The 21,420-nt window shown below is 38.4% G+C and overlaps 2 non-coding genes across 2 annotated transcripts; one reads left to right on the forward strand and one right to left on the reverse strand.

Annotated features, from left to right (window-relative positions):
* The first annotated feature begins 530 nt into the window (after positions 1-530).
* Positions 531-603, forward strand: Trnar-acg (transfer RNA arginine (anticodon ACG)). Its single transcript has one exon. It is a non-coding gene; the product is annotated as a tRNA-Arg (tRNA).
* A 446-nt stretch (positions 604-1,049) lies between these two features.
* Positions 1,050-1,139, reverse strand: Trnay-gua (transfer RNA tyrosine (anticodon GUA)). Its single transcript is given in 2 exon segments — positions 1,050-1,085; positions 1,103-1,139. It is a non-coding gene; the product is annotated as a tRNA-Tyr (tRNA).
* Positions 1,140-21,420: the final 20,281 nt, after the last annotated feature.

Here is a 21,420-nt window from a genome sequence, read left to right on the forward strand (position 1 = left end):
TGCGATCTCTGTTTACGTTGCTAAGCAGAGATACATCTGAAGGAACTGAACTGGAAGACTCTTAAAGACAAAAATTATCCAGAGAAAGTCTACAAGGTTTCAAGAACTGGCTTTAAATAATTAATCTGGGAATATACAACTATCCCCTACGTATCACTTAAATAGGGATAGTGGGGATAAGATTAGAATAATTGCAGCGCGCACAGACTTTCAAACAATCGTTCTTCCCACGTGAATGGAACATGAAAAAACCCGTAACAAGTGTCCAATGGGACGTACACTCTGATAAGCACGTCATGTTGGTTTGCAAATACAGATGTAGCCTGTAACACGATTATGCGAGTGGGTCCGAATCTTATGTGTAGATTGTCGACTCTTACACTTCAGTGAAATGCACTTTCACTAAAACCCGTAAAATGTACTATCTTTCAATGACATTAGTCATAAACTATGACCCATAGCACAGTAACATTAGCAAAGCTTAATGCTGATACTACAAGTTATCTGTGGTTAGCTCTCGGTTCCTCATCGGCCCTGTGGCGCAATGGATAACGCGTCTGACTACGGATCAGAAGATTCCAGGTTCGAATCCTGGCAGGGTCGTAAATTTTTGAAAGGGCTACACGAAATTAGCAATTAAGAGTCGCACGAACGTACAATTGCAGTTGTTACGAAGGAGAAGCACAATATATACACAAAACTTTAATTTTATAACATTAATTTTAGCTGGAGAAATGGGCAACTGAAGATTAATGCATTTTCACTTTTGCCCTTGTTTACACTGTAATGTTCATTTTTTTGGGAAGCATTACTAGTGGTGGAAATACCACAACACACCTGCGAAACGGCACGCCGACGTGTATGACGATGAAGTTTTGAGAGAAAAAGTATTAACTAACAGTCTTTTTGAGGTTTCATTTGAGTACAGTGACTGCAAATGCAAGAGCATATAAACGTTGAAGATAACCCAACAAATAATTTTGTTTATTATTGGTATCGTTTAAGGTGCATAAATGTAAAGTGATACTCGTAAGAGGCGCTAAAAATTTTCCTTCGGGCCGGATTTGAACCAGCGACCTATGGATTTCTGCCATACATTCCTCTACAGTCCACCGCTCTACCAACTGAGCTACCGAAGGAGACATTTTACGTGATCAGTAACAACTATGATGATATTGTCCAATGAAGTTCTCTCTTGCAACAGCGGGAAAGGAAAATCACGAATGTAAAACTGAAGTTAACTTTATAGAGTGAAAGGCATTTTTAATTGAGTTATGGAATTTGTGCGCATCAGCGTGGAGACATTTTGGCGATACGGCGTACTGAAGTACATATGTGGGCAATGTATTGGCCTCATAATGACCAGAAATACAAACAGTGAACATTGCTAAAAACCGCGCAACTTAAGTGAATTTGTAAATTATTACTTTCGTGAGAGTCGGTCACCCCACACGTGAACTTAGGTAGCGGGATGTACAATATGATAATCTCATTGGTTTTCAGATAGCGGTACATATTAATAGAATGTTACAAATAAGAAAATGTACCAGTAATTACACTGTACAAAGGGAAATCCAGCTCTCGCATACATATATATAAGTAGGCGCACATGACAACGTAATTTCAGTGTAATTACCTCGAGTCCTTTATGTATCATACCATGCCATGTTGTATAGTCTTTTACCTCTTCGCAATAAGTTTGGGCCAGATTTATTTCTTTAAGTTGCAGTAAAATTTAACTACTGCGTGTATAACCAAAACATTTTTCTCATACTCACGTTCGCCAAACAGCAGCTGTGTACAATGTTTAATAGGCCTACTTTACTGGTACACACATTCATTTCTCAATTCTCACTGGAATATATATATATATATAATGGAATACAATACTTGTATGAATATAGGTTTGTTAGAAAAAAAGACATTACATTGCCCACTGCAGTCATTATATTATGATGATATGGTACTGTGTATCTACTGAAAATTTGTAACTAAGTTCCCTGTTGACTGATAATGCTATAGGAAGTATGTCAGTCATTGGCTGAATGGTTTGGACAGAAGACATATTGAATAAATTAGCCTATCACTGCATCATGTAAAGAGTGAGGGTTTGGTAAAAAAAACATTATGTTATACAAATATAGATAATAATGATTATAAACATTCCACCTAACACCTTCACACTATGTTTTTTCCTTATTTTTTCCTTTTCTAGAAATACTCACCCCAAGCTATGCATAGCACAATACTAACACCTCTTCCTCTTTCTGAACTCAACATTTCACTCATTATAGAGGGATGCTGACTCAATTTTTCAGGATAGCAATTGGAAAGTTGCAGTACAGAAAATGGCCCCAGAGATCACCAGTGTGTGTGTGTGTGTGTGTGTGTGTGTGTGTTTGCTTAGTGAGTGAAGTGCACCGGCTGGTGTGGCCGAGCAGTTCCCGGCGCTTCAGTCTGGAACCGCGTGACCGCTACGGTCGCAGGTTCGAATCCTGCCTTGGGCATGGATGTGTGTGATGTCCTTAGGTTAGTTAGGTTTAAATAGTTCTAAGTTCTAGGGGACTGATGACCATAGACGTTAAGTCCCATAGAGCTCAGAGCCATTTGAACCATTTGAGTGAAGTGTTATGAAACAATGTATGTATAGTGTGACTAATAGTGTGGTAAGAGTGAATAGTGTGGCATTACATTATTTAAAAAGTTATTTGTTAAGAACGCACTGTATACCAGGAGTAAATCTAATGATTGTCTGTAACTAGAAGTCTGTAAATGTATGTGTATACCAATTAGCTTATTTTAAATTAGTCTAAACTTGTACGTACTTTGACATGTCCTACGAGGGCAGTTCAATAAGTAATGCAACACATTTTTTTTCTCGGCCAATTTTGGTTGAAAAAACCGGAAATTTCTTGTGGAATATTTTCAAACATTCCCGCTTCCTCTCGTATAGTTTCATTGACTTCCGACAGGTGACAGCGCTGTACGGAGCTGTTAAAATGGCGTCTGTAACGGATGTGCGTGGCAAACAATGGGCAGTGATCGAGTTTCTTTTGGCGGAAAACCAGGGCATCTCAGATATTCATAGGTGCTTGCAGAATGTCTACGGTGATCTGGCAGTGGACTAAAGTACGGTGAGTCGTTGGGCAAAGCGTGTGTCATCATCGCCGCAAGGTCAAGCAGGACTGTCTGATCTCCCGCGTGCGGGCCGGCCGTGCACAGCTGTGACTCCTGCAATGGCGGAGCGTGCGAACACACTCGTTCGAGATGATCGACGGATCACCATCAAACAACTCAGTGCTCAACTTGACATCTCTGTTGGTAGTGCTGTCACAATTGTTCACCAGTTGGGATATTCAAAGGTTTGTTCCTGCTGGGTCCCTCGTTGTCTAACCGAACACCATAAAGAGCAAAGGAGAGCCATCTGTGCGGAATTGCTTGCTCATCATGTGGCTTTGGGTGACAATTTCTTGTCAAAGATTGTTACAGGCGATGAAACATGGGTTCATCACTTCGAACCTGAAACAAAACGGCAATCAATGGAGTGGCACCACACCCACTCCCCTACCAAGAAAAAGTTTAAAGCCATACCCTCAGCCGGTAAAGTCATGGTTACAGTCTTCTGGGACGCTGAAGGGGTTATTCTGTTTGATGTCCTTCCCCACGGTCAAACGATCAACTCTGAAGTGTATTGTGCTACTCTTCAGAAATTGAAGAAACGACTTCAGCGTGTTCGCAGGCACAAAAATCTGAACGAACTTCTCCTTCTTCATGACAACGCAAGACCTTCGCACCCGAGAGGAGCTCACAAAACTTCAGTGGACTGTTCTTCCTCATGCACCCTACAGCCCTGATCTCGCACCGTCGGATTTCCATATGTTTGGCCCAATGAAGGACGCAATCCGTGGGAGGCACTACGCGGATGATGAAGAAGTTATTGATGCAGTACGACGTTGGCTCCGACATCGACCAGTGGAATGGTACCGTGCAGGCATACAGGCCCTCATTTCAAGGTGGCGTAAGGCTATAGCATTGAATGGAGATTATGTTGAAAAATAGTGTTGTGTAGCTAAAAGATTGGGGAATAACCTGGTGTATTTCAATGCTGAATAAAACAACCCCAGTTTCAGAAAAAAAATGTGTTGCATTACTTATTGAACAGCCCTCGTATATCCTTGTAAAAAGAGATATACAGATGAATAAAGCTACTACTCCTATTACTAGTAGTAGCATAAATGAAATGTGTCTACTGTTTGTAACTCCTATACTGTAAATTTTTTACCAACAATGAGCACTGTAAACAACAGTTCTAACTGCATAAATTATGTTCACGTTCAAATCGCTTGTGGGCTGCTGTCAGGCCCACATTATAGGAATCCATGCAGTTCCATGAAGCTGAGTTGTTGGTTTGAAGAAAATACACTGTATAGCTGGAATGAGCTATAACTAGACTGCAGTGAGAATGCACTATGATTAGCTAACCATGTTTGTTGCTGTATTGCCGGTTGGCTTCTGTCTGAGGATCTTTGGCCAATATGCAATAAGTTAATAAGTGGTCAAGAACAATTTTAGGTAATTATGGTTGTTACATTGAGGGTCAGACCATGTGAGGATAAGCATTATCATGATGAAAGATAGTTTGATCTGTTCCTTGGAAATTGATCCTTTTTTACAATGTTGATTGAAAAACATCCATATTTCACTGTCCATCGATTGTTATTTTTAACGGTTATAGATATAGTTCAAATGGCATAGGCTCTATATCGCCAGTATCTCAAAAAACTCTTTCAGACATATTTAACATCAATGACTATATTCTGAGTTTTCTTCAAGTGGATATTCTGGATATTTCTACTCTACTTTTTACCATTTTCATTCCAGTACTGGTGCCAAAACACTCTTTCATCAGCTGTTATAACTATTTCCTGAAAAACAATCAGCTTCTAGAGCCTGATGTTGGATCAACTATTCTGAGGAAAACTTTTTTTCTTATTGTTTTGTGGTCAGCATTCAATTACTTCAGTATCTGAAGTGAATGCACATTATTATACCTGCATGTTCTGCTTCAAGAAAATGAGCTATTTTCTTTAGATTTCATTGAATTACCTGTCTACTGTCTGCAAAGCTTGTTGGGGGCTGTATCCAAACCTGAAAACGATTTACCTTACTTTATCTGTTGTCAAGCAACAATAACTAATCTGAAATAAGCATTGCAAATGTCTTTAAAAGGAAGTCAGTCACTCAACAATTTTTCCCAGTGTCCATTGTATATATTTGTTTTCTACAAACCATGTCGCAACAAATTCAATGTGTCACCATCAGATGTAACAAACTGCCATGTTTAGAAAAACTGAGTGGATCAATGATGAAGTAGGAATGAAATGATAGTGTAAGATGCCTAATTAATCAAACTTAACACAAATGAGAAAATAATGCAAACTAAACAAAGAAGCAGTAATGTCATATCTCAATGAGGATCTTGAGACTTTCATCTTAGGACAGGAGCATGTAGAGGAACTATGGGTCAAGTTTAAAAGAATGGTTGATGATGCACTGGATATATATGCCCCAGTAGAACAGTTCTTGATGGGAGATGGCTTCCACAATATACAGTCCAAATTACTACCATAGCACAATATTGTCAAACGATCTTTCACAAAACCCTAAGAACTCTGCCTGTATGGAAAGTCTGTTAGTGAAACAAAAGTTAGTGTCCAGTTACTCGTGGAGGGACAGGAACTGAAAATGAGAGTATCAAAGCAAAATCAGAAATGTTTACTCCTGTTTCCAAAGGTTTCTTTCAAAAGAAAACCCAGGAGTATAGCACTGATTTGATTCTCACACTCCTGTAATGTTTTATTGAGAAACAGCTGAAATCATTAAAACTGAACAAAAGCACAGGGCCCAATGGAATTCCTATCAGATTCTACACCAAATTTGCAGCTGAATCAGTCCCTCTGTGAACTATAATCTATTGTGGATCCTTCAGATAAAAAACCAAGTCTAGTAGCCAGAAGAAAAGGCGGGTCACACCTATTTACAAGAAGGGTAGCAGAAGTGCCACAAAACTACTGTTCAATAACCTTGACAGTCATTTGTTGTAGAATCTTAGAACATGTTCTGTGCCAAAACATCATGAGTTATCTCAAACAGAACAACTTCCTCCATGCTTTTGGCAGCCCGCATGCTTTTCAAAAAACATAGATCATGTGGAATACAACTCTTGCACTTTTGTTACATAACATCCTCAAAGCCATGGATCAAAGCCTTCAGGTATACGTGGTACTTCTTGATTTCTGAAAAGCATTTGATTCATCACCACAACTACACTTATTATCAAAAGTATGATCATACAAGATAGACAAAATGAGTGACTGGGTTGAGGACTTCTTGGCAGCATGGATGCAGCATGTTATCTTGTATGAAGATGATCAACTTATTTAGAAGTAACATTCAGTGTGGTCCAGGGAAGTGTATTCGGTCCCTTACTGTTCATGTCGTATATTAATGATCCTGCTGATAATATCAGTAGTAGCCTCAGACCTTTTGCAGATGGTCCAGTTGTCTACAATGAAGTACAGTCTAAACACTAGTTTGACACAATCTATTCAGTCTTGGCTGGTGAACGACACAGACTTGTTGATAAACCATAATAAATAGTAATACTACAAATGAAGCTGCACGAATATTCAGTCATACCTTAACAAGATTTCAAAGTGGTGCTAAGATTGGCAACTTGCTTCAAATGATCAGCAATGTAAAACTGTGCACTTCACAAAATCAAAAAGCATTATAACCCATTAATATAATATCAGTGAGCCACAGTTGGAAACAGTGAACTCATACAAACACCTGGTTGTAACACTTACTCAGGACATGAAATGGAATAATTACATCGGCTCACACGTGGATAAAGCAGGTAGAAGGCTTTAGTTTATTGACAGAATACTAGGGAAATGCTATCAGTCTGCAAAGGAGGTTGCTTGCAAATCACTCGTGATCCGTCATAGAATATTGCTCTGGTGTGTGGGAACTGTATGAAATACGAGTAGCAGGGCATTTGGAATGTATACAGAGAAGGGCAGCACAAATGAGCACAGGCATATGTGACCCATGGGTGTGTGTCACAGAGATGTTGAAAGAACTGAATGATGACTCAAGGAATATATTACAACCCCCTTCAAATCACATAGGGATTGTGAGAACAAGATTAGAACCATGCTCCATATGTGAGTGGAACAGGAAGAAGCCCTAATAACTGGTACAGTGGGATGTATTCTCTGCCATGCACTTCACAGTGGTTTGCAGAATAGAGATGTAGATGATATAAATAAACCACAATGGATAAGCTGAATCTATTAATACAACCTGCCATATTTCCGAAGACGACAATATCTATGAAGTTACCCTACGACAAATAAATAAAGATTATTTTAAAAGGCAGAAGAGGACATTTGAGCAGTAGCAACTTATTATTTACAAATCTAGAGAAACACGCCTATCAAAAATAAATGAGCACCACAGCTCAATAAACACACAAACTGTCAGATCATAAGTAAACTGTGTTAACAGCTCTTAATAAAAGTAGAGAAAAGAAATGCTTTTCCAGTTACTATAAATATATGTATTAAAAATTATACCTTCTGTCTAAAGACCATGAAATAATTTATAGCACTGGAGAAATCCACGTGATTCCAGACGCTAAGCTTATTACCTTAATTGTTGTAACTTGTGGTCCTTCATGTCCTTGTACCAGTAAAACAAGGCTACAGGAGTACATACATGCCCATAAATAAAATATGTTATAAGACACACAACGCAAATAACTGATGTTACAAAAATGTGTAAATTAGAGCATACTCATAATTACTTTGGATATAAGAACAAGGTCACAAATAAAATTATGAATTAGAAAGAAAATACAATTTTATGATGGTAACACGCTCAAGACTATTTTTGTAAGTGATACATGTTCAGTGTTTTCTTAATATCTGTTAGATCAGATCAAGAACGCAGAATATAGGTTGCTGAAAGCAATAACATTCACAGGAATGTTTAAGTCACCACCAAAAATAAGGATTAAAAAATAAATAAAGTCAAGCATCGTTTCCTGTAGATCTCATTAGGAGTAAAATGTTCAAGAATGTGGAATGAGATAAAGCACCTCTTAAAAAAAGGCTGCTGTTTTGTTAGCTACAATAAGTAGCTATTACATGTATCTTTAGCAATAGTGCCTGTTTATGATAGTATAAGGGGGTTCAGAAAGAAACGAGCTGGAGGCATAAGTGCAGAAACCAGTACCTGTATGTTAGAAGTATTGACCCTGGCTGTTGAGACACTTGTCCCACTGTGACAGAAGGTAGTGAACGGCTGACTTGTAAAATTCCCGGGGCTGCGATGTTAGCCAGTTCCGCACATACAGCTGGACATCATCATCTGAGGCGAATCATTTGCCCTTCAGAGCCTTTATAAGGGGACCAAAAATGGCATAATCACAAGGAGAGAGGTCCAGACTGTATGGTGGGTAACCGAGAACCTCCCATTTGAATTTCTGCAGGAGTGCCACAACTGTGTTGGCTGTATGAGGCTTTTCATTTTCGTGTAGCTGAATGACCCCACAATTGAGATTGCCTGGTCGTTTTGGTTTCATCGCTTGGCAAAGCATGGTCAAGGTTTGCAAGTAAATCTGCACATTCACTGTTGTCCCTTGCTGCAGGAAGTTAATCAGAAGAGGCCCATCTTTTGGTCCCCTTAAATAAGGCTCTCAGGGGCAAACAATTCACCTTGGACGACGACATCCAGCTATATGTGCAGAACTGGTTAACATCGCAGCCCTGGGAATTTTATGAGACAGCCATTTCACCACCTTGTGTCACAGTGGGACAAGTGTCTCAACAGCCATAGTCAATACTTCTAACATGCAGGTACTGGCTTCTGTAATTATGCCCCCGGCTCATTTCTCTTTGAATGTTCCTTATACATGCAATGCAGCTTTAAACTGAAAAGTTGTTACTTCCCTAAAGCTGAGAAGAAAATGCAACCAGATAATCTCAACAATCTTCAGGCAAAAATGAATTTGTCGCAACACTTGGACTCACTTCTTTTGAAGACTCTGAAACTATAAACATTGGATCTATTTTTCAGGTCTGTCAAATCAGTATTGAAGGCATAAGAAAATCAAAGTGCCAAAACTTACAGAAGATTTTATCAAAATATGACACTGACATTGTTGATATTCAGGAAGCCCATATTGAAAATGAAGATCAAATGGATCATTAAGATCAGTGGCTTTGACTTGCAAGGAGCAATGTACTATCATGCTTATCGAGTGGTAACTTACATATGATGTTTTATTCAGAATGTACATCTATGCTCTTTATCTGATGTCAATAACATCCACAAAGTTACCAGAAAAATTGGAGAACTAACAGTAATTAATATATTCAAACCTCCAGCTATATCTGGGCCTCCGTAGGTCATTTCAGTGTGATTAATATATTCAAACCTCCAGCTATAGCTGTGCCTCCGTAGGTCATTTCAGTATCACTATGTCCTGCCATATATTTTGGAGATTTTGACAGTCACCATACTGAGTGGAAGTTTAATGAAAATGTTGAAATCATTGTAAATTGTGTAGAAGACAATAACTTATCTTTGGTATTAGATGCAAAGGATAAAGAAACATTTGTATCAGCAGCATGGAGACAGGAGTATAGTCCCAAACTATCCTTTGTGACAATTAATGAGAGTAAGCTACCTCTTCAAAGATCCTGGTTTGTATGCGAAGACCACCTATGCAGCCAGTTCTATCTAATACTGACTGGGGCAAGTATCACACTTGTATCGTCCTTTCCATGACCTACATGTAACTTTAGAGAAGCAAAGTAGTAAACATTTCCTAAAAATCTGCACAGATGTCTTTGTTGGGTTCTCCCAAAAGCAAGTTACGAGAGACTTGTTGGAGCTATGATAAGTGCAGCAAACAAGGTAATTCCTAGGGGGTGACACAAGCAATATATTTCAGGCTGGAATGAAACTAACAAGAAACAATGAAGTTCTAAAAAGTGGTGAGCCAGAAATGTGGGTAGCCTACTTTATAATGTTAATACAGCCAGATGTACTAGATGGATCAAGACTATTGAGTAACACAGTTTTCAAACATCAGGTAGAGGAGCATGGTCATCATTAAAGAAGTTGGATGGAAACAAAGTAAATGTAAGGAACAATTCTTATATATCAGTTAATAGGATTGCATCACATTTACTGTTTCCATCCAGAACATCAATGTACAAAATTCATAAAAGGTATATCAGATGAAAACTTACTTTTCCCAAAAAGAACACTGATGAACAATCTGACTTTTCAAGAACTTTCTTTGTGTCTGAAATTTCTCCTGTTCTGAAAATTAAAACCTGGAAAGGTCCCAGAGAGTGATGGAATCCATTGCAGGCTTCTTCTGCATTGGGGGAACTATGCAGAACGCTGGCTGACAGATTTCTACTCTGACAGATTTGGTTCAGTTCTGCAAAAAATGGAGCAATAAAAAATCATAGCAATAATAAAACCTGGCAAGCCATCAGACCAGCCAAAGAACTGTTACCCAACTGCACTATTGAGTGCTGTTTATAAATTCCATGAAAGAATTCTTTATAGTCAGATCTGCCCAGTGATCTGTCAGTACCTTCCTGTTGAACAAGCTGGATTCTAACCAAGACAGAGCTGGTTTAGTCTTAGCATTAACAATATTTATTGAAGCAGGCTATCAAATGAAGCAGAAAACACGAGTTACTTCCATTGCTCTAAGTGCAGCATGTGATATAGTTTGTAGGCATGAACTACTATATATATAAATCATTATAACTTATTCTGTGCAGAACGACGACAAAACTAACTGACAATTATTAGCTGGAAGGGCTTTTACTTTAACTACAGGAAAAATCATTAGCTCTCCAAAGTACTGAACAATGCCTTACACGGGGATTTGTCCATGCTCTTCATCTGTTTAATTTGTATATATCTGATATGCCTCCAACACAGTCCAGAAAGTTTGGCTATGCAGATGACTGGGCAATAGCTACATAACATAAAATTTTTGAAGCTACTACTTCCATAAATGGAAGTTACAATCAAATCCAAATAAGACAGAAACTGCACATTTTCATCGACCCAACAGATTGATGTCTATCTTGAGGGAGACAAGCTACCTCATAACATGCATCCAAAACGTGGGATCATCTTAAACAGGACACTTTCTTTTAAGGAGTACTTGATATGAACATTTACTAAAATTGAAAGTAAAAACAACAATCTCCACAAGCTCTATGGAACTATTTGGGGAACATCACCACACAGTCTTTGAGTATCAGCACTGGATTTATTATACTCAGCAGCAGAGCATTGTGAAAAAGGTAGATGTAGAGCTTACAAATCCATGCACATTGTTAGTGGCTCAATAAGATTTACTCCACCTACAGGTTACCTATCTTAAGTCAAATTCCACATCTTGATATAAGACAGAAGAGTATGCTACTAAATCAGTACCAGAAGGTTATCAATAACCCTGGCCTTACAATATTGGACAATGTTTTCCACGAGGAGGGAAGAAGATTAAGATCGAGACATTCCACTCTTATCATAGGCAGGATCCTTACTGAAAATGAATTCTTTGCTTTCAATGAAACACTGTTGACACCAATACTGTCCTCTACAATGCCTGAAACTGTGTTGTATTAAGGAGATACCCCCTGGACTTGACCAGTGTCAGGCAATTTGGACTAGCCTGAACTGCAACCTGATGGGCCATGGAAGATGTGCAGACATTCTTCACAATTGGGGTAAATCTTCACCACTATCTTGGACTGTGGTGCAGAATGATAGACAATTACTCATGATATATCAACATGTCCAACATGTGCCTGCAAGGGTCCTCTCAAAGATTTTCTGACAGTGATCAGTGGTGTGACAAACTATACAGGGTGTTACAAAAAGGTATGGCCAAACTTTCAGGAAACATTCCTCACACACAAAGAAAGAAAATATGTTACATGGACATGTGTCCGGAAACGCTTACTTTCCATGTTAGAGCTCATTTTATTACTTCTCTTCAAATCACATTAATCATGGAATGGAAACACACAGCAACAGAACGTACCAGCGTGACTTCAAACACTTTGTCACAGGAAATGTTCAAAATGTCCTCCATTAGCAAGGATACATGCATCCACCCTCCATCGCATGGATTCCCTGTTGCGCTGATGCAGCCCTGGAGAATGGCGTATTGTATCACAGCCATCCACAATACGAGCACGAAGAGTCTCTACATTTGGTACCGCGGTTGTGTAGACAAGAGCTTTCAAATGCCCCCATAAATGAAAGTCAAGGGGGTTGAGGTCAGGAGAGCGTGGAGGCTATGGAATTGGTCCGCCTCTACCAATCCATCGGTCACCGAATCTGTTGTTGAGAAGCGTACAAACACTTCGACTGAAATGTGCAGGAGCTCCATCATGCATGAACCACATGTTGTGTCGTACTTGTAAAGGCACGTTCTAGCAGCACATGTAGAGTATCCCATATGAAATCATTATAACGTGCTCCATTGAGCGTAAGTGGTAGAACATGGGGCCCAATCAAGACATCACCAACAATGCCTGTCCAAACGTTCACAGAAAATCTGTATTGATGATGTGATTGCACAATTGCGTGCGGATTCTCATCAGCCCACACATGTTGATTGTGAAAATTTACAATCTGATCACGTTAGAATGAAGCCTCAACCATAAAGAGAACATTTGCACTGAAATGAGGATTGACACATCGTTGGATGAACCATTCGCAGAAGTGTACCCGTGGAGGCCAATCAGCTGCTGATAGTGCCTGCACATGCTGTACATGGTACGGAAACAACTGGTTCTCCCGTAGCACTCTCCATACAGTGATGTGGTCAACGTTACCTTGTACAGCAGCAACTTCTCTGACGCTGACATTAGGGTTATCGTCAACTGCACAAAGAATTGCCTCGTCCATTGCAGGTGTCCTTGTCGTTCTAGGTCTTCTCCAGTCGGGAGTCATAGGCTGGAATGTTCCGTGCTCCCTAAGACGCCGATCAATTGCTTCGAACGTCTTCCTATCGGGACACCTTTGTTCTGGAAATCTGTCTCGATACAAATGTACCACACCATGGCTATTGCCCTGTGCTAATCCATACATCAAATGGGCATCTGCCAACTCCGCATTTGTAAACATTGCACTGACTGCAAAACCACGTTCGTGATGAATACTAACCTGTTGATGCTGTGTACTGATGTGCTTGATGCTAGTACTGTAGAGCAATGAGTCGCATGTCAACACAAGCACCGAAGTCAACATTACCTTCCTTCAATTGGGCCAACTGGCGGTGAATCGAGGAAGTACAGTACATACTGATGAAACTAAAATGAGCTCTAACATGGCAATTAAGCGTTTCCGGACACATGTCCACATAACATCTTTTCTTTATTTGTGTGTGAGGAATGTTTCCTGAAAGTTTGGCCATACCTTTTTGTAACACCTGCATAAAAGACCTCGATGTTTACCTGTAACTGTTGTTGTTTATGTTATACTATACTGGAGAGCTGTGTTGAAATGTTGATATGTAGTACTTTAGCCACATATGTATCTGCGATTAACTCTCAGTGTATGCCATAAGATAAATAAATAATTATGTTATTTCTCATACAGCTAACAGGAAGTTTTAATCCATGAATCTATATGATGAGATAATCTGTAAAAAGAGAGGCTGATAGGCCTGTGTTCTGATTTTCATATGAATTGGTAGGGATGCTTAATTTTTTGCTTTATGCTAGATGGGAGCTTGTTGAGGATCTTCGCACCAAAAGAAATATTTTCACTCTGAAATCTAGATTAGGATACATCGACTATGTGAAAATTTTTTTTGAGCCTTGTATTGTGATTGTGTAAATCACAGTTCAGGTGAAACTATACTATCAGTGACAATGTACTGTAAGTTGAGTGTAAGAATCCAAGATCCCTAAAGATGCAGCTGCAAGATGTGCAGTAATTTCCTTTAGAAAATATTCTTGCTGCTCAAATCTGCTATTAATTACTTTAGTGGATAATTCCACAAAGCAGTAGGAAGCGAACACACACAAAATAAGCAGACAACCTTGTCAGTAGTTCAACACAGTTAGAAATACTATTTCAAGCAAATCATATGGAAGTGAACCTGTTGATTAGTTTATATCTGCGTATTGACCCATTTTACCTTGTTATCCAGTGTGACTGTAAAGAAATTTACAAGGAGTGTTTCATCTTGCGCGTGACCCACTGATACATATTGTTTCTTGTACTAGCAGGTCATTTCTGTTTAACAAGGTGCACTCTGAGAAACTGAGTGTTCACTGTGTTGGTTTGGAGAATTTGCACACACAAAGAGGATAGTGTGATGCATCATTGGTGTAAAGGATTGATTTGTAACTCTGCATTGAGTGGTACTGACTCAGTCTGCAACATATCTGATTGAACAGACACTGTAGAATTTTGGAATAAAACTGAACACTTTTTTTCTTTTTCTTTTTAAATAACTTTACCAGGAGGTGAACAACTGCTGGTATTTAACCACTGCCTTCTATTTCTGATGTAGCAGAAAAAGTCAGACAATGTTTTGGTATGTCAACCTGAAATAAAGAAGCTCATAAATATTATTTTTTTAAAATATTAGAATAATCCCCAAAGAAACTTGAGTCCCAAGATGACACAACTTAAGAAAATAAATTAAAGAGGTGCAATTTTAGAAAGTTTCTAAAAGAAGATATGCAAATGCAAAGATATTAGTAGTTAGCTGTCAGTTACTTGATCTAAAGAAACAAAATTCAGACATGTTTCCATCAGGTGAAAACCAACAGCCGTTAAGTACTTTAAAAAATGCATTTTACCTTTACCTGCTTTATTTAACCTATGTATCATCTTCTGTTGTCAGTCATAGACCATCATGACCATGTAAGATAAAACAGATCAGTTAAAAACAAATCCCATTTTCCTTTTAAGCTAATACAATGGCAGGGTTGTCATGATGAAACTGCCCAAATTACTACTACTACTACTACTACTACTACTCAGCTCTATAGCCCTTGGATGGCCTTGGCCTGCATCACAACATCCTGCCATTCTATCCAGTCAATGGCTTTCCGTCTCCATCCCCTGACACCCGCTTTTTCATGTCTTCAATTCCGTCCACCCATCTCTTTCTGGGACATCCCTTCCATCATCTGCCTCCAGCTTTGCCATCAAAAATCTTCTTACATGTTCTATCTTCCTCCTTTCTGACCACATGCTCTGCCCATTGCAGTCTTCTTATTTTAATGGTAGTGACAATGTCAGGTTTTTTAAACAGTTGTTCTGATTCTGCATTTGTTTGGATGCGCCAACCTTCTTGATCGTATATTGGGCCATTTATTTTCTGCAGAACCTTTCTCTCCCAAATGCTAAGGATCCTTTCCTCATTTGCAGTCATGGTCCATGTCTTGGCACCATACATAACAACTGGTCTTATAATTGTTTTGTAAATGAGGATTTTAGATTTTCGTGATAGAAGTGAGCTCCTAACCATGGGTAATGTGGCAAAGTAGCATCTGTTGCCTTCTGTTATTCTTGCTTTCACCTCGCTGATGATGTCATTTGTCTCTGTGATAGTCGATCTGGGGTACCTGAAGTCTCTCACCCTTTTCAAACTCCTTGTTGGCCATCCTGAGATTTGGTAGGTTTTGCTGGTTGGTTATTTCCATATATTTGGTCTTTTTGACATTGACTACCAGGACAAGTTCCCTTGCACCTCTCTCTAGTTGTTGATAGGCATCAGCCATCACAGCAGTGTTCCGTGCGAGTAATGCAACATAATCTACATAGGCCAGGTACTGCAGTGAACGATTAAAAATGGTTCCTCCTCTATTCATCTCTATCTGACTTATGTCATTTTCTAGGCAGAGGTTCAATAGAAGTGAGAAGATATTGTCACCCTGTCTCAGTCCCTTAGCTTCACTTCCACTTCTCTGGAGATTTCACCCTGTATTTTTACTTTACAGCTGGTTTCACTGAGGGTCATCATAGAAAGTTCAATGAGCTTCTTAGGTATTCCTGCCTCTTCCACGATGTTCTACAATGCCACTCTTGAGATGCTATCATAGACTTGTTTAAAATAAATATAAAGCTGATTATGTTTATTTGATGTTCATAAAATTTTTCAAGTAGTATGTGTAATGTGAATATTTGGTCAGTTGTTGACCTGCTTCCTCTAAAGCCACCCTGATAGTCTCCAATTCTCTCTTCCACATCGGGAGTAAGCCTCCTAGTTAGGATCTTGGAAAACACTTTATATGTAGAATTTAGCAAGGATATTCATCAGTAATTCTGGCAGTTTAATTTATCTCCTTTTTTATATATGGGGCACATAATAGCCATTTTCCACTCCATTGCCATGCTCTCCAGCTGCCAGATGTTCAGTATTACTTTATGTATTGCTTTACACAATGCTTCCCCACCATATTTGAGAAGTTCCACTTGGATCTGATCTTCTCCAGGTGACATTATTTTTTAAGATCTTAATGGCTTGTGGTAGTTCATCCAGTGTGAGTTCCGGTATTAAGACCTCTGGTCCATAATAAGTTATTTCCACCAGTTCTTGTTCTGATCCTTCCACTTCTGGGTTCAGTAACTCTTGGAAGTATTCTGCCCATCTGTCAAGTATTTTATTACTCTCCCCTATCAAATCCCCTTCTTTATCTCTACATATATTTGTTCTGGCTTGAAACCCAGCCTTTCCTTCTTTAATCTTTTGATACATTTCACATACTTCTCCTAGCTATTCAATTTCTTCCATTTTTTTTCTTTTCTGGTGCTCTTTTCTTCTTTCTGCAATGCCTCTTAGCTACACGGCACTTCTCATTATATTCATTCAGTTTTGCTCTAGTTCATCTCTGAAATAATTTCATTCATGCTATGTCACGCTCCTCAGTTCTTCTCATACGTTCTCCATCAAACCAATCTGCCTTCCTTTGAGCCTGTACATGTCCCAAAACCTCTCCAGCTGTCTCGAGGATTGCAGTCTTACATTATTTCTATATGTTCATTTGATGTGTCAGTATCGTTCTCAATCCCCTCTTCTATTTTTGTCTGATATGCTCCTCTATATTTCTTCTGACTTTAGTTTTGTAGTGTTAAAACTCTTCTGTTTGTGGCCTTTTTGTTTACTCAATAGTGAGATCCTTTGCCTCTACTTAATTCTCACTAGATGGTGATCTGAATTGCAGTCAACTCCAAGTTCGCTCCTAACATCCGTTGTGTCTGATCTGTGAATCCAGGCAATCAATATATAGTCTATTTGATGTTTGGTTTGTCCATCTGGTGACATCCATGTTTCTTTGTGTATCTTTTTGTGTGGAAAACATGTACTGCTGACAGTCATGTTTTTACTTATAGCAAAATCTACAACCCTAATTCCACTGTCATTTGATATTTCATGGAGGCTATGTCTTCCGATAGTTGGCTGATAAGCCTCTTCTTTTCCTATTTTTGCACCCGAGTCTCCTATTAAGATGGTAACATCATGTTTAGGAGCCTGATCATACAACTGATCTACCTTGGTATAAACCTCATCCTCCTGTTGTTCATCTGCCTCCTCTGTGGGTGCATGTACATTTATAATTGTTATGTTGAAAAATTTCCACCTTAATCTTAATATGGACATCCATTCATTGATTGGTTCGAAGCACATTACAGCGTGTTTCAGTCCTTTAGTGACCACAAAACCTGTAACAAAGGTATTCGTCCTCCCACCACTATAGTAGACTGTGAAATTTCCTGAGTCCATTATGTCACTTCCCTTCCACCTAATTTCCTGGAGAGCCAACAGTTGTACCATAGTTGTTCACTTGCGTTAGCAGCTGCCATAGGGCTCCAGCTTGGTATAGGCTCCACACATTCCATGTTCCTATGTACATATCTCTTATGCTTTTTTTGTTTGCTGGAGTCGTCGTCAAAATATCTGTCTGGCTTATTCCTTTGTTAGCATTCGCAACAAGTGATTTTTACAGGGAAAGATTGTTAATCTTCCGCCCAACCATTTGAGGGGTTGCCTCTAACAGCTCACTGGGTAGCTGGTTCCAGTTTCAAGGGAACATCCTTAGCCTTTGTAGATCCCTCTACTGATTGCAAGGCAACAGTTGATGGTTGGAGGCTCCTCTGCCTTTCTTCCAAGCCATTGGCTGTCATACTTGCTGGTTGTGGTCTGCCCCAGGTATTTTATTTCCCTGGTACCCTCCATATCTGGAGGGCATTCCCCTATCTGCCTCTTGGGGAGGTGCCAGATGGGGGTCCAGCAACCCCACATGGGGAAACAGCCCAAATAAATACTGTAATCCATCCTTGAAGTGCTAATCATATATAAAAGGCAATGTCCTGACTGACTGACTGACTGAATCACTCACTCACTCACTCACTCACTCATCATCGACCAGCCCAAACTGCTAAGGACAGCACCTTGAAATATGGAGAAGACTTGGATCTTGTACTGTAGGCATTTTTAAAGAGGGGATTTTATGAGAAATTTCAACCATAAGTGGGTGAAATAGGGGATGAAGGTTTTTTCAGAAAAATGTTGCTATTAAGGCAATTTTGAAGCTAGACCTACGAAAATTGGTATTTGCTTTCTCAGTCAGAAATACAGAAATATGTGTTTCAGCATTTTTGGAAATATAACCCTATGGGGGTGAAATAGTGGGTGAAAGCCTTTTTTGAAAATATATCATTATTAAAGAACTACTGAAGTATTTTTAAAGCTACATCTATGAACACCGGTGTTTGACTTCTTGGTTGAAAATTAAAAAAAATGTGTGTTTTTGAAAATTGAACCCCTAAGGGGGTGAAATAGGGGATGAGCGTTTTACAAAAATATTTTATTATGGAAGCATTTTTGAAGCTAAATCTTTGAAAGTTTAAATTTGGCTTCTCAAAAATAAAAAAAATAAAAAATATGTTACACCGTTTCTGGATACTCAGCCCCTATACATTTGAAATGGGGGATGAAAATTTTTACAGAAGTATTTCTTTGACGCAAGCATTTTTTAAGCAATCTATGAAAACTTGTATTTGGCTTCTTCGTTAGAAATAAAACATACACGCATGTCTCCATTTTTGGAAATTCAAACCTTAAGGGGGTGAAATAGGGTCAGACTGATTCACTAACTCATTGTTGTCCAGCCCAAACCACTAAGGATAGAAATATGAAGTTTGGAGAGGGTGTGGATCATATGCTGTAGGCATTGTTTAAGAAGGGATTGTCTCAAATTCCACTCCTAAGAAAGTGCTACAGGGGATGAAGGATTTTTGAAAGTATATAGCTATTAATCCTTTTGAAGCTAGCCCTACAAAAACTGGCATTTGGTTTTCAGTCAGAAAATAAAAAAATACATGTTCTGGCATTTTGGAAATTAAACCACTAAAAGAGTGAAATAGAGGGTGAAACAGTTTTTGAAAATAAATAATTACTAAAGAACTAGTAAAGGATTTTTAAGGCTACATCTGTGACAACTGGTATTTGACTTCTCAGTTAGAAATAAAAAAAAAAAAAAATACATGTATCAGTGTTTCTGCAAATTCACCTCTAAGAGAATGCAATAAGAGGATGAAAATTTTTATGAAAATATTTTGTTACATTAAACAAATTTTAAAACTAAGCTGATGATAAGTGGTGCTTCATTTCTCGGTTAGATATAAATAAAATTTGCTAGTGGATGAAAGTTGCTAAGGAAGTATCTCCACAAGATTGCAAAAGGCATAATTAACAAAAACTTTGGACTTCAGCTACCAGAATCGATTTTTTCTCAGAAGCACACTCGGGAAAGACCATGCTTAATGGCCTTAATTAGTGTAAAAATCTTAGAACGTATTGCAATTTGTGAACAACATAAAAATTCAGTTAAATAAAAACTAAAAGATTTATGCAGGCCACACTGTCTACACGAACGAGGCAGTGGGCGCTAAGCTGATAATGATATGTAGGTTAAATAAAACAGCTGATAGTTAAAACACATCTTCTAAAACTTCAAAGATGCAGTTATTTACTAATACATCCAACTAGGCAATACTATTTGATTTTATAAAGGTTATGCACAGCTATAAATTAATAATGGAATATATTATCCTTTGAGATGCACAATATTTACACAAATTCTTCATAGTAAATATTTTGGAAAGAAAGTAAGGGAGATAGGAAAGACATTTACTTTATATTGAAACAAAATGGAGATAAAAATGGGTTGACTAAAATTAATCCACAGTTCAACAGGTCACTGCAGAAAGGTCATGAGTCATTTTTTTTACAAAAATAAGTACTATATTGGAACTGGGTGATGAAGGGCAGCCAGATTAATACATGCAAGGTGGGCAGTAGTCAGCTATCAAATGATATCACTGCCTTAGCTCAAAATCTTCACTCCATGAATGAAGGTCATGAGTCAGTGGCTCGTGCCATTTTGAAATGTATGGAAGTATGTTTAATTTTAGGAAAAAGACATTGGTGCCCCGTTGCTGCTTTCACATGTAGGCCTATTTTTTCTTGTTAAGTTTAACAAACTGTAACAATCCAGTAAGTGGTTCACCATAGACAGTCCAATTATTATTTATTTCTTTTTTTTTTCAGTGAACTTTGTGAAGTTTTTGTATACAGTGAAAAGGGAAGAAATTTCTGTGGGCAGAAGTTCACTACATACAAAAGTTATCATTACCAAATATTCTTGTGCAGTATATCTTATTTCAAAAAGCTATAGCTTAATGTTTTTGACATACATAATATGAAAAGAAAGCACTCACACTTTTATGGGTACCATGAAGGTGAAGCCACAAAAGGTGGAAATTAAGTAAGCTTATTTCTATACCATTATATCCAAAAACATATCCCCAAAGATATAATTGAGCTTCACCTGTTCTCCAATGGGTGTGCTGATCAGAATAACACAATGATTCATTTTTGGTTAACACTTTTATCAGCTGGGAGATTTAAGAAAATGAAACATTACTTCCCTATACATGAGCATTTTTCTCTCAAGGGATATAGATGGGACTAGAGTACAAAGAAGATGGTGAGCCATCATGACAGAACCTATATATACTCTTTAGAGTATTCGAAAAAAAAAAAATTAAAAAAAGGCAGCAAGTAAATTCTCAGTAGAAACTATTGACAATGTTGCTATATTAACATTGGTGGCCAGTCTATTTTAAAAAGTCTTGTCTATCTGAATCAAGTTTGGTAACATTTACTAAGGAGCACTGAATTTCGTTTTCCCCTTCTAAATTGATGAGTTTTGAGTATGACGCACACTATCCTAGGCAAGTGAAACAGAGCAGTTCTGTGACAGTACATTCACAGAGACA

This window comes from Schistocerca serialis, chromosome 2 (assembly GCF_023864345.2).
Source record: "Schistocerca serialis cubense isolate TAMUIC-IGC-003099 chromosome 2, iqSchSeri2.2, whole genome shotgun sequence".
NCBI lineage: Eukaryota > Metazoa > Arthropoda > Insecta > Orthoptera > Acrididae > Schistocerca > Schistocerca serialis.